Source organism: Camelus dromedarius, chromosome 8 (genome assembly GCF_036321535.1).
Source record: "Camelus dromedarius isolate mCamDro1 chromosome 8, mCamDro1.pat, whole genome shotgun sequence".
In the NCBI taxonomy this organism is placed as follows: Eukaryota; Metazoa; Chordata; class Mammalia; order Artiodactyla; family Camelidae; genus Camelus; species Camelus dromedarius.
This window is the reverse complement of record NC_087443.1, coordinates 43,701,924-43,716,068: the sequence shown is the minus strand read 5'-3', so window position 1 is coordinate 43,716,068 and position 14,145 is coordinate 43,701,924. Positions and strand designations below refer to the sequence as shown.

The window sequence follows — 14,145 nt, the reverse complement described above, 5'->3', positions numbered from 1 at the left end:
CAAGAATTCAAGCCTCATACAGATAAAAAAAATGGATGATTAAAATATTTAACCAACTAAGCCATTTAGACGAGAAATAACGGCTTGTATTTTGAATTTCACAGTAGTTTCAACATTTTGTTTCAATGGTTTTGTAGAATAAAACATTTATGTGCTGTTATGGGCTTTGTGATAAGATTCTTTATGGGACTGTGTTACAGTAAGTGTTTGCTTTAATAATAACAGCACATATCAGTGAGGTAGCTCCAGAAGTCATTACTAATACTGTTTTTATCTAGATTTTTACAAATTCTTATAAGATGCCATAAGCATGTCTGGACACTTCTGACCACAAAATTTACTAGTTGTAGACAAATGGTAGTTGAAATTAAATGTACTTAAACTTAGTTTCTCCTGTGGTGTTTACAGAATCCCTGTCTATCTTTTCTTCATATAGATAGGTGTTGTTTTTTAATTATATCACAAATAAATTAATGTTTATGATAGACAATTTAGGAAATACTGTTACTGAAACAAAAACAAAAACAAACAACAACCAAAAGAACTAAATGGCTCTCATAATCTCAACACCAAAATCAATCAGTATTAACATTTGGGGCATATCTTTCCAGTTATTACATATATGATTTTTTTATAAAATAATAAATGGATTATTTTAAATTTCATAACCTTTTCTAAAATTAGCCATCTATTTCTATCATATTTCTAATTCATTAAATGTTTTTCAAAACTAATCTGTTATATAAGTATGATGTATTAAACAGTGAAATTATGTATATGTAGCATCATGATGAGTGGGTCAAATGGGGTATAATAATAATCCAGGTAAAGTGCATCCTGAATCTATTTGGTTATTTCTCTCCTTATTACTGAAAGAGCTAATATGTTTTCCCTTTCAATGGTAGAAATTTTTAGTCATCCTCCAAAATCTGTTCTCCTTTTTTTGCCTGAAGTCATAGCTGGGGAGCTCGACACAATAGAATTGTGCATGGTAGGTAGCACATAGCTCTCCTTATTTGTTCCTTTTCTCCTCAATCTGGAAAGCAGACATTGCAGCAACCCAGCATTGAGCATATGGATGAAACAAATTGCCCCAGGTAGGCCGATCTCTTATAAAGAATCCTAGTTTCCTGAATGACCCAGTTGAATAGAACTGCATCCATGGACATATACCATTCACTTCAGGATTGTTGTGGAAGATAGAAATACAGGTTTTTGTTCTTTATGCTATACTTTATTGGATCCTTCAGTTACAGCAGCCTTTTCCTAACCAATACACTCCCTACGTATATAATTGTACATTTCTCAGGGCAATATTTTAAGTTTCTGCTTAGTTATCTGCCAAGATACTTTTTTTTTCATAATCATGTAACTTTGGTGCACAAAAGAAACCTGGAAATTTACAAGAAAAATATCTCTTTTTTTTTTAATAAAAGCAAAACTTGTCCTGAGTTGTCACAAGATTTGTTCAGTACTGCACAGGATTAAGCTTAGCTACCATGAAACTTAGTAGAATAAACTCACCGCTGACCTAATATATGCAAGAGCACAAAAGAGGCAGAAATTCACTTCCAACTACTGTGACCTAGAATTCATTATGGTCTCTGAAATTGTATTCTTCCCCCATTGTAACTTCTTTTTAAGGACTATTTTACTAATTTCCAATTCAGAATTTTTTTAAAACTATGTTTGACAGTCCAGGTAGTCAATTGAATTCTGCAAGACTGATTTATAATCATTCATTTTTTTCCAATATTATTACATGGCTGCAGTAAAATAAGCACTGTGCTGTTTATGCAAGAGACATTGAAGAGAAAAGGCTGACCTTTGTTGACAGGCAATTATAATATGGTGTGATCAATATAATGTGTCATATGTAATAGAGTGAAAAACCAAGGCATTATGATTGTCATAGTGATAGACCCTCTCCAATCTTAAAAGTTTTAGGAAACTTCCTGGATGAAGTAATGTCAACACTGAGTCTTAAAAAATAAGGAAATATCCAGGTGAAGGAGGAAGGAGGATAGAAAAGGCTGTTAACAGCAATATACTGGAAATTTGGGAGAGTTCCTGGTGCGCTCACCTCTTTCAGGTGTATTATTTGTTTTACTGTCGCCTTATGTTCTTTCTCCTAATTCAATTATAAGCAGTAAAATGGTACTTACCAGAATAATGGAAAAGTAAAATTCTATTTCTTCTTACTGACTTCATTCAAAATAAGCTAGGAAAAAACCCTTCATTTTACAATCAATTTATATATCTTTTGCCATAACATCACCATTGTCTACAAAAGTGAAGTATATGTTTAAATATATCGGCTTTTCATAGATGAAGGAGAGTGGTTCTGAAAGTGCTTTTGATGGCTTCTTAAAGATGGATGGGATATTAAATCATTTGTCTAAATTTGTGTGTTTAAAGTCTCGAGAAAGTAAATGGGCCTTTAGTGTGGTCTCTAGGTCAGGTAATCACTATTTTTGCAGTCTCTGGATTTAAACAAGGATGGTTCCTGATTGACAGCACAGGAGCAAATTACCTCTAATACTGCTGGCCTTTTCCCAAAAATACTCTTAAAAATAGGTGTTCAGGTCTGTTGCATTTATCAAATGTTTAAACAATGATAAAAATGACTTTTGTTTTAGGTTTTGTGATGAAATAACACAGTTGCTTATTTCATATGCCTTGAAATAATACCATAAACCTTTAAAATCATTTTATAAAGAACCATTAAATAAAGTCTGTTTGAAAATGTATGCATGTATAAAATACATAAGGTGGTAATATACAACATATAAGGTGTGTCCTCTTTTCAAAGATCTATAAATATGATATTGAAAGGACACAAAAGACAAACTCTTTGGAATATTAGATTTTTAATATATTTTAATGTGACAGAAAAATGTAAATCAACAGTTATTAGGTATAAATTATGAAAAACCTCTGCATATTTTCTTCCTATTATTATATAAAATTGTAGTCATTATAAATGAAATCCAAAGGAAAAATACTCTGAAGAGAGAAGAAAATTGATTTTTATAAAAGAATTAGTATTGGGGAAAATTCCTATTTTGATTAATATATAAAAAGAGATAAGAGCAAGTGATTATATTTAGGTAATTTAATTTTAAAATTAATTTGCAAAATACAAATATTACATTTAAAATGGTTTATACTTTACAACATTATAGCTAATATAATAATATTAGAACAGTTCTCTGAGCAGAATATTTTGTTTTATGAGAAATCATGAGTTTAAAAATAAAAATGTTTTTTAAAATAAAAGTTTCTTTTTTACACACAAAAAAACAAGTAAAAAAAGATTGTGATGTTTCCACAGATATTAAAATGTTAAAGGATTCTGTCACTTGATATTTTCCACTGGATTGAGCTTTTCTCTGAGTACCACAATTTGATCAATGCACATTGTTATTAGGAAATTTAACAGATTCACTATTTGTTTAATAATTACAAAACAACAAACCACCTTATGTATGGTTTTTGTGTAGTGGCATATAAAAACAAACAAACAAACAAAAACTAAAGATAAAAAAAGTATACTATGTACAGTATAATCTGTACTGTATAATAAGCACTTTGACCCAGTCTATCAAAGATTGCTCTCAATTATTTTAACTATCAAATTCAAATGTTGCAATTTAATATTAAAAAAATATTCCTTCTGTTAGATAAATTTACTTATTCCTCTCTAGCCTCACCAGACTCTTATTTTCACCTAGTGACTAAAGTCTAAATGAATACCATCCTTAATGATCAAGTTTGAAGAACTCTATTTATATTCAGACCCAAGAAAGTTTCCTAACTGTCTAAACTGTGAAAAGATTAGGACAAACATTCCAGAATTTAGGCACTCAATAAAAAAATTCTGAGCACCCATTTAAAAAAATTAATCCAATGAACATTAAGTGCAGAACTTATCCTGCTATGAACTATATAGTTTTATTTTAACTTCATGTGTGATTAGAGTTGTCAGATTTAGCAAATAAAAATATTAAGATGCCCAATTAAATTTCAATTTTGTGTAACAAATTAATATGTTTTTAATATAAGTATGTCTCATGCAATTTTTGAGACATACGTATCATTTTAAAAATTATTCATTGTTCATTTAAAATTTAAATTTAACTGAGCATCCTGAATTTTATTTGGCAACCTTATGTAAGATGTTGTGCTTAACCAGGTAATTATGTAGTTCCAATATCTGTCTTTTCTATCAACTGTCTTTTTTTGGTCTATCCTGGTTAGAGTCCCTGCTTACATTCCTACTCTTAACAACTACATGGTGCCCCTGGCCAGTTTGTTTATTCTGCTTACCCAGTGTCAATTCTTTCTTTGCTAAACTTAATACTTTCCTAAGCCTAAGTGCCTGGCTCAAATTTGGTTGACTAGCCAATTCAGGCACCTCATCTGATTCATTCACTAATCTCAGAACTAGCTTATGTTCTGCTGAGTAATCTTTTCTGAAGCATATTTGATACATATGGTCTTCCTGTGATCACCCTTTTCTAACTTTTAAGAAGGAGCTTGGTGATGTCACTGACTCAGAATGACATTTCTAACATGACAGCATCTCTGGTTATTAAGGGACAATAATGAGTTGTTACAATGATGAGTCCCAACAAGACAAAGAAGACGTATTTTAAAATTAACTCAATTCCTAGAATAAAGCATAGTAGATAAGCTCCTGACATCAGTCTTGACAATGATTTATTGGATTTAACACCAAAAGCAAAGGCAACAAAAGCAGAAATAAATAAGTGGGAGTACATCAAACTAAAAAGCTTCTGTGTAGCAAAAGAAACCAACAGCAAAATGAAAAAGCAACCTACAGAATGGGAAAAATATTTGCAAATCATTTATATGATCAGCAGTTAATATACAGAATATATAAAGAACTCATACCAAAACAAAACAAAACAAAACAAAATAATTATATTTTTTAAATGGGCAGAGGATCTGAGTAGATATTTTTCCAAAGAAGACACACAAATGGCCACCAGGTACAACAGATACAGGAAAAGGTGCTCGACATCACTAATCATCAGAGAAATGCAAATCAAAATCACAATGAGATATATGACCTCATACCTGTTAGAATGGCTATCATGAAAAAGACAAGAATAACAAGTGTTAGCGAGGGTGTAGAGAAAAGAGAACCGTTGTTCACTGTTGGTGGGAATATAAATTGGTACAGCTACTATGAAAACAGTCTGGAGTTTCCCCAAAAAATTAAAACTAGAACTGCCATATGATTCAGCAATCCCATTCTGGGCATATATCCAAAGAAATGAAAACAAAATGTCAGAGATACCTGCACTCCCATGTTCATTGCAACATTACTCATAGTAGTCAAAATATGGAAACAGCTTAAATATCAGTTAACAGATGAGCGGATAAAGAAGATGTGAGATATATATATATGTATATATATATATATATATAAATATATATATATACATATATATATATTTATATATATATGAAAGAAGGAAATTCTGCCCTTTGCAACAAAATGAATGGACCTTGAGGGCATTATAAGTGAAATAAGTCAGAGGGAGAAAGACAAATACTGCATGGTATCACTTATGTGGACTCTAAAAAAGCAGAACTCATAAAAACAGAGCCTAGAATGGTGGTTACCAGGGAATGGAGAGCGAAGAAAAGGAGAGATGTTGGCCAAGAGTACAGACTTCCAGTTATAAGATAAATAAGTTCTGGGGATCTAATGTACAGCGTGGTGATTATAGTTAATAATACTATATTATGTACTTGAAAGTTGCTAAGAGGGTAGATCTTCAAAGTTCTCACCATGGAAAAGAAATGGTAATTATGTGATGTGATGTGATATAGGTGTTAGCTAACATATGGTGATAATTTTGCAATGAATATGTATCAACACATTGAACACTTAAAGTTATACAATATTATATTTCAACTATATCTCACTAATGCTGAAAAAAAAAAAAACCTCATAAATATATTTTAGTATTTGGTAGATTTGTTCTTCCCTGACCTCTTTGAAGTTAAATATAGTCATGTGACTTTTTCCCCCAAGTTAGAGACTGTCATTTGTGGACAGTAGCTTTGAGAGACAGAACAAGACTTACCCTGTTTCTTCCTATTGCTGAGGTGATTTTGGAAGCATGTTATTAAATGAAGTGTCTGAGTGACAGATTGGCAGAACCTTGTTGGTGACCTGTTTTGGGTTTACATAGCCCTAGTAAGCCCTTTTAAGAGTTTAGAGTCATTAATACATGGAATAAGGCTACCTCATGCTGATGTGTATAGCCACTACAGATAATCTAAATCATAAAATTAGACAGGCTTATCTGTCCGAGAGGAACTATAACTAGTCAATCGTTGTGAATTCTATATTATGAAGCAGTGAACCAGAACTTAAAGTCGTTCATTTAATTTTAAACAGAAATTAAAGGACAATTTTTACTCATTTTAGTGAAAAAAAAAAGATATACTCCAGATTTCCATCTTCTCTAAAATAATGGCACATAAATCAAGACCAGTTCTTTTTTCATTCCATGCAGCTCTAAAAGGACATAACTAATTTTAGAAACATCACTCAATTTACTATCATGATTTTATCAGGTGAATTTTCTATATATTAATTTAAAATCAATAATCTGCATCATTAATTAATTATAAGTATATTTTATTGGATTAAAAACTCTATTTTTATTTATACTATAAGTAATATGGTGTTCTAAGTTACCCTGATTGTTATTAATGAATTGTTAATGATTTATTTATTTAAAAAATATTAATAGCACTGTGATCTAATATCTAATATACAAACTCTTCATTGCAATCTACATTACATCTGACCAACATGACACCTTTGAAACAGACAATCAATTCGTTTGACTTATTAATGATTAATGAAAAAACTGATTGTAGGAAAAAACAACATCTGTTAAATATAAAGAATATATTTGACCAGATGAAATGAGAGGTACTCACAGTGTGAGAAACACATTCAAATCCTTTGCTGCACTTATAGCTGTAACTCACTTTTCCTATATTGGGTTCTTGCACTTTCATTGACATTTTTGATGAATGTGTATCTACAAAGTTTTACTCTTCTACTTTGTTTTCTACTTCATTTTTCTTTGCCATAGTTTTCAGAGAATTTTTCTTGGTTTCATAGTCTAATATATTCTCTAATATCTTATTAGTATTTCTTATAGTTTCTCTGGGTCCTTACTCAGTCATTTTTCTTAAAATTTTACTATTTGAATTAAGGAAGTGAATAGTCAGAAGTGCATAATATCCTTATTTACATATTTATGATTTATACAAGTTTTTAAAAGTGACACATGTCTAACTTTACATATGGTAATCTATATTTCATCCAAAATGAGCAATCACTAAGAAATCAGGTAGTTTTTATATTGTCACTGTTTGTCATCTCTCAAGATTAACTACTGTGGTTTTCTTGTGTCCCCTGGATGTATACACATATTGTTTAATGTATCAAGTTTTCACACTTGAATTTACCTGGTTTTACATGTGTTATCCCAAATAGTCTGAGATTTTCAAAGAAAAGAATCCCATATTCATTCCTGCATCCCTTGTACCAGGAACAAGTTGGAAAAATATAGAGGATTCTTAAATGTCTTTTGAATAAATGTTTGCTTCAATATCTTTCATTGTACTTCAGTATAATCAAGCACAACATTTGAATTTAATGGAGCTGTATTTTGACTCTTCATTTCCTGATTATTGATGAGATGTTTCATTTTATTAAGAAATCTCTGTGTTTTCATACTAGTTCTCGCATATTGCACAAACTCATCAATCTAGCCCCTTCTCTCCTGCTTATGTATCAGGCTGCAGTATATCTTTCAGGCTGACTTGGCTCTGCCCACTCAAGAAGAAAGTGTAAATCACCTTATATCTGAAAATAATATGTCAAAAGGATGCAGAACATCAGCTCATGTGGCTGGATATCAATTTCTCTTCTTATGAGAACTTTCTAGTTACTTTGCAATTCTAAAAGCAGGTCATGAACTATTCCTCAAGATTTTTAAATATCTAGAATGTACAGATGGGTGAAAGTCACATATTCATTTATTTAATCAGTTAGTAGTCAAATATGTATTGAGCATTTACAATAAATAATTCAATATGTTCCTTAGAATGATTAAGATATGAATCTTGTCAGGGTTAATTATGTTAGCTTATAATTTAGGAGGGAAAATAAGACAAGTGAATATATAAAGTGAAATTAAATGCTATTAAATATTCACCAGTAAGTCTAAGACAGAACAAAGGAGGGAAACATAGAATCCAACTGAGGAAGAGATATGAGAAAATAAAAGATGTGACATTTCAAATAGGCCATGAAGTTGGATATAACATTCACAGAAACAAATGAAGGGAGAAAAGAAGTACATTCCGGGAAGATAATAATAAATAATGTCAAAGGGGCAGAAAATTTTGGAGCGATACTCTAGAGTGTGAATGGAAACATGGATGTAGATATTGAGCCCAGAAAAGATTGAATATCAATTACAATTTTCTGAAATTTATTTAGAAGGAATTGAGAAGTCACTGAAAGTGATTCGACTTCAAGTGACATAATCAAAGAAGTGTTTTTGTTGTTTTTAATAAATCTATCTGACAGCTGTAAGGGTTAGCGGGGAGAGATTGAGAGAAAGAGATTGTTGGAGAGAATGAGCATTTATAATCTTCTAGGTGATGATAAATTACCTAGATAAATAAACAATGAAGACTTGACATAAGGTCATGGTACTTTTATTATAAAAATTTCAACAGATTTTGTTTTAGTAGGGTTTGTCTATATGTTGTTTTATGGCCAAACTCTCCTGCCCTGACAAAAACAATTCCTGAGTTGCTCGTGTAAAGGATCGATTAGGTAATTTTAAGCAATAATCTTGACGCAGGCCACTTTTTAGACTTCATATTCCAGCATTCCATCCCCCCTCAGCTCTTCTCCTGTGGGCTCAGTACTTATCACCATTCCCAAGACAGTCCAGCCCCTCTTAGAATTCCTTTTCTCAATGCATACTATTCTCTCTTCTCCACCTGACAAGCTCCTACTTCAGAGCGTCAGTTTTTATGTTTTTAAATAGTAAAAAACCAGAAAACAATTTCAAAATAGCTTAAATACTATTGAGAATTTATTGATTCATAGTGATAGGTAGGTTTCATGGCTGAGTTAATCTACTAGCTCTACGTTGATGTTAAAGATTGAGTTTTAACTTTTTTTGCCCACTTGAGCAGGAGATGTAGCTATCAACATCATTCCAAATTCATCTGGAAATCAACCCTGCCTTCTAAAATGTCTCTTTTTGTTATCTATCCAGTGTCTCCATTGTTTCAAAACTTACGCCATTTTCAACATGTCACCACTTCACATAATAATTTTAATAATAGATACTATAGAATAACATTAACAGTAATGAAAAAACTTATTAATTAGAAGGAGATCTAATAACTTAGAAAACTTTCAAATCTTCCAATGTCCCCTTTTATTCTAAGCCCTCTAAGAATAAAAGCTGTGAATGAATAAAACAGTTGAATAACATTTCTTCTTTTGTTCTTTTTATGCCCTGAAAAATTGTTTTAGATTGTCCTGATAAATTCTCATATTTCAAGCAGTCCCAGTGATAGCTGTTGTTTGCAAAATGCTTTGGTATAAATAGGAGTCTTCGAATATCTCAGGATGAGGCAGGGCCTCTGGATAATTTAGGATCAAAAAGTCCTTCTCCCCATATTGTTTATTTGCAAAGCCATAATGACAGAACAGACTGGAAGAATTCTAAGCAAAATGTTTTAATATTTTAACTTTATAAAATATCTCTCTGAATCCGATTTGAAGTAGGATGCTGCCCACATCCCATGATATGAGTAACAGCATCTCCTAATGTAATCCTAAAGTTCAACTCGCCAGCAGTTCCTTTCATGAGTGAAGCTAGCTTGGAAACTCTAAAAAAAAGGAGCTATCTAGGATGTGGGTACTAGTAATTAAATGACTGCTACGATTTGTTGAGAAATTTTTCTTTTTGAAGCAGCGGGTTCAGCAGTTTGCATTTACTGTATTTTTTTCATACACATCTATAAGGTAGGAATTGTTGTTCTCTCTACTCTTCTAGTGAGAAAACAACGGTTTAGTGAGGTTGAGCAACTAGCCCAATGTCACGTAGCTTGTAAAACGGAGAGCTGGGGATTTGATTCTGGTTTCCCTGATACCAGAGCTAATACCCATAGGTATTTACCTTTTTACTCATTTGTTCAATATTATGAAGCATTTACTATGTGACTGACCCTTTTCTAGCAGCTGTGAAATAAGTGATGAACAAGAGAAACTAGAATCGGATTCCTGGGATCATACTTGAGAAGTGGACTATGAATTAATAAATATATACATACTTGGAAATAAGGGAAATACAATAAAACAATCAATTTTGTGTGGAGAAAAAGGTAGGGAAATGTAATAAGAAGGTTGTAATAAGTAAGTCAGGGAAGTCCTCTCTATGAAATGGGCACTGTAAGCAGAGCTGGGACAGATGAGGAGCCGATCATCTGAAAACCAGGAGTAAAGAATTCCAGTGTGAAGTATGACTTTGGTCTGAACAAGAGACCAGAAGTAGGACAGTGTGGCTGGAGCATAGTAGGGTAAGGAGGGAGAAGACAGAGGCCGGAGCAAGAAGTTTGGATTTAATTCTAAGTTCAGTAGGAAATCCTTGGTGCTTTTAATAAGGAAAATGAAACTCTGGCTACTGTGTAGAGAATACCTTGCAGGGAGACTGAGGATGAAGGTAAGAACACACACAGGAAGCAATTAAAATAGTCCAGGGGAGAGAAAATAGGAGCTGGGTGAAGATGTTAAGAGAAGAGATGGAATGCATTGGTAGTATCAAAGGGGGTTGTTTTCCTGGTTCCCTGTTAAATGAATATCCTACAAATCATAGGATACCAATAAAACACTTGTCACCTATGGAACACTCATATTTCAGTGACTTCGGAAGTAGATGTAGTCCTATTGCGCTTATGTTCAAAATTAGTATAAATTCCTCCTGTATGTGTCATCATTATTACACCATTTACTGAGACAATGCCAAGTCATTATGGCATAAATAAAAATTTTTAAAAACATGTAAAATCCTTATTATGGCTAGAGAAAACAGAATTTTAAACATTTCTAAGACAGCCATCTTATTAAATATACATCATAAAGCCTTACTGACATTTTGTCATGTTATTTTAATTTTAAGCATAGGATTTAAAAAATCAAATGGTTCTTTTTTAAAGTTGAATGGAGAAGTGTATTTTGTAACATATGAATGCTCTGTAAATTCCATTAAATGAGTCAAGGGGAGGACTATTACAGAATACTTGCTCCTTATTCCTAAACATTTAAAAATCTCAGGGGAGTGTATAGCTTAGCAGTAGAGTGAATGCTTATCATGCACAAGGTCCTGGGTTCAATCCCCAGTACCTCCACTTAAAAAAATTAAATAAATAAGTAAATAAATAAACCTAATTACCCCCCCCCAAAAAAACACAAAAAACAAATAAAAATGTTGTTTTCCTTTATAGCCTTTTAATGAAATATAAATAAATTGAGTCCTAAACAAAGGGATACATTTTCAGTACTATGTATCATTTAAATTAGGGAATCAGATAGTTTCATAACTCTCAGAAAAAAATACATCTCACAGTCTGAGATTCTATTTTACCTTACTTACAAGGTAACAAACTAGCTTAAACAGGTTTACAGGTGCTGGTAGAAGACATGAGATCCCTGGGTTAGAGACCAAGGCAACCATAGCAACAGGCACAAGCATAAAATTTGCATTGATTCCCATTGATCCTTAAGTCCTGCAGGAGTGATGCAAAGCAGATAGTGCACATGCAATGGGTTGCATGTATCATAGTTCATTCCCTTTTATTGCCAAGTACTATTCATGGTATGGATGTACCATATCTGGGAAACACAGATTGAAAGACTCCTTTATAGGAAGTGTAAAAAAGGCTGCTCTTTGTGTGGAGGAAGGCGTTATCACATTCCTTAAGGTTGTTTGCTGCAAGTACAATTCTGAGAAATGTCTTGGCTAAAAAGTGGTCTGGGTCCTGCATTCTCGTATAGTCAGCAGGAACATGTCTCAGGGCCTGTAGTGGAGTGCTTCTACCAACAGTGTATCCATAAAGTTGCTAGGATTCAATCCAACAGGAATGTAAGTAAACCATTTTTAAATGAATATAATTTGGGAGTTCGAGATTTGCAGATACTACTATATATAAAATAGATAAACAACAAGTTTTTACTGTATAGCACAGGGAACTATATTCAATATCTTGTAGTAACTTATGGTTAAAAAGAATATGAAAATGAATATATGTATGTTCCTATATGACTGAAGTATTGTGCTGTACACCAGAAACTGACACAACATTGTAAACTGACTGTACTTCAATAAAAATTTATTTTAAAAATGAATATAATTAGAGGTCCAATGAAATCACAATTTAAGTTATAAGATTCCTACAGTATTTTTGTCACCACCAAGATGTATGAAATAGTGACAATGATTTTTCTCACCACAGCCCTAGTTCTCCTTGAAGTTTCTATCTTCTTGTTCTTAAGTTTACTTTCACTATGTCCTTCACACTTGCCCCATTTATTTGCAGATCCTCTGAGGTCTATGGTAATTAATCTTAGAGAATATCTGTGTTACAGTATCCCCACTTGCATCCCTGGATTACAAAGGCATGAAAGTATCCTTGACCTTATTATCCAGGTGTTTAGTTTATAAAGACACATCCAGTAGAGTTTTTATGTTTATTGATGTTTCTACTCTTCTCTTTGCTTCTGAAAATTCATGCACTTTTGGAATATAGCCATAGAATTTAAGAAACTTGAACTATAAAATATTTAATGTTGTTTTGATGTGGTTTTGGTGTCAATTATTTCATATGCCTGTGGGAAATTGTAAAATGATCCAAATGGCTTAAAAGAAATGAAACTCTACTGCTGGGATTTGGCACTAACCAATAGGGACACTGTGCCGTCGTAAGGCCTCAGTTATTGTAAAAGCCAAAATTTCCGTTGTGTAACATTTTACTCATCTCACAGTTCCCCTCCATCCTACCATTGAGTTGATCACTCAGCACCTCCAATAAGAGATCACAATTATAGATTAGGCTGTCATTTATCTTTTACATAAATTTTTTTTAAAATTGAGATGAATCTGCCTCTCCAAAATTTCATTTTTAATAAATTAATTTTTTTAATTTTGAAATAATTCTGTATATGCATGTAGTTGTAAGAAATAATACAGTACAACCTATGTATCCTTTACCCAGGTTCCCCCTATGCTAACTTTTGCAAAACTCTCTCGCAATATGATAAACAGGATATTAACATTGGTACAGAAAATATACTGGACATACTCACTGCAGCAGGCATTCTCAGATTATTTTTTTGTAACACACCCACTTCCCTCCCACACCCAATCCCTTCTTACCTTTGGCAAGCAATAATACTTTTTCCATTTCCATAATTTTGTCATTTCAGGAATGTTATATAAATGGAATCATACAATATGTAACCTTTGGGGACTGACTTTATTCACTCAGCATAAATCTCTAGAGATTCATCCAGATAATTGTATGTATCACAGTTTGTTCCTATTTATTACTGAATACTTTTCCCTGGTATGGGTATGCCAGGTTTGTTTAACCACTCACCCATTGAAAGATTTCTGGGTTGTTCCCATGTTGGATATTATGACAAATAAAGCTGCTGTGAATATCCCTGTATGGGACTTGGGGTGAATGTAAGTTTTCATTTCTCAGGGTTAAATGCCCACGAGTATAATTGCTGTGTCATATGGTAGTTACATGTTTAAATAGTTAGGACACAAGCAAGCTGTTTTCCAGAATGGCTGTACCAGTTTACATTTCTACCAGGAAAACATAAGTGATCCAGTTTTACTCATCCATATCAGCATTTGGTATTGTCACTAGATTTTACTTTAGTCATTATAATAGGTGTGTTGTGATAGCTAATTTTGGTTTAAATTTGCATTCCCTACTGGCTAATGATGCTTGATATGTTTTCAGGTGTTTATTTTCCAACTATATGTC

General features: G+C 32.5%; 1 protein-coding gene across 1 annotated transcript in view; it reads left to right on the top strand.

Moving 5' to 3' along the window:
• Positions 1-14,145, top strand: part of LOC116155790 (merozoite surface protein 9-like) — a 98,786-nt gene that overhangs the window by 20,887 nt on the left and 63,754 nt on the right. The window lies entirely within an intron of this gene.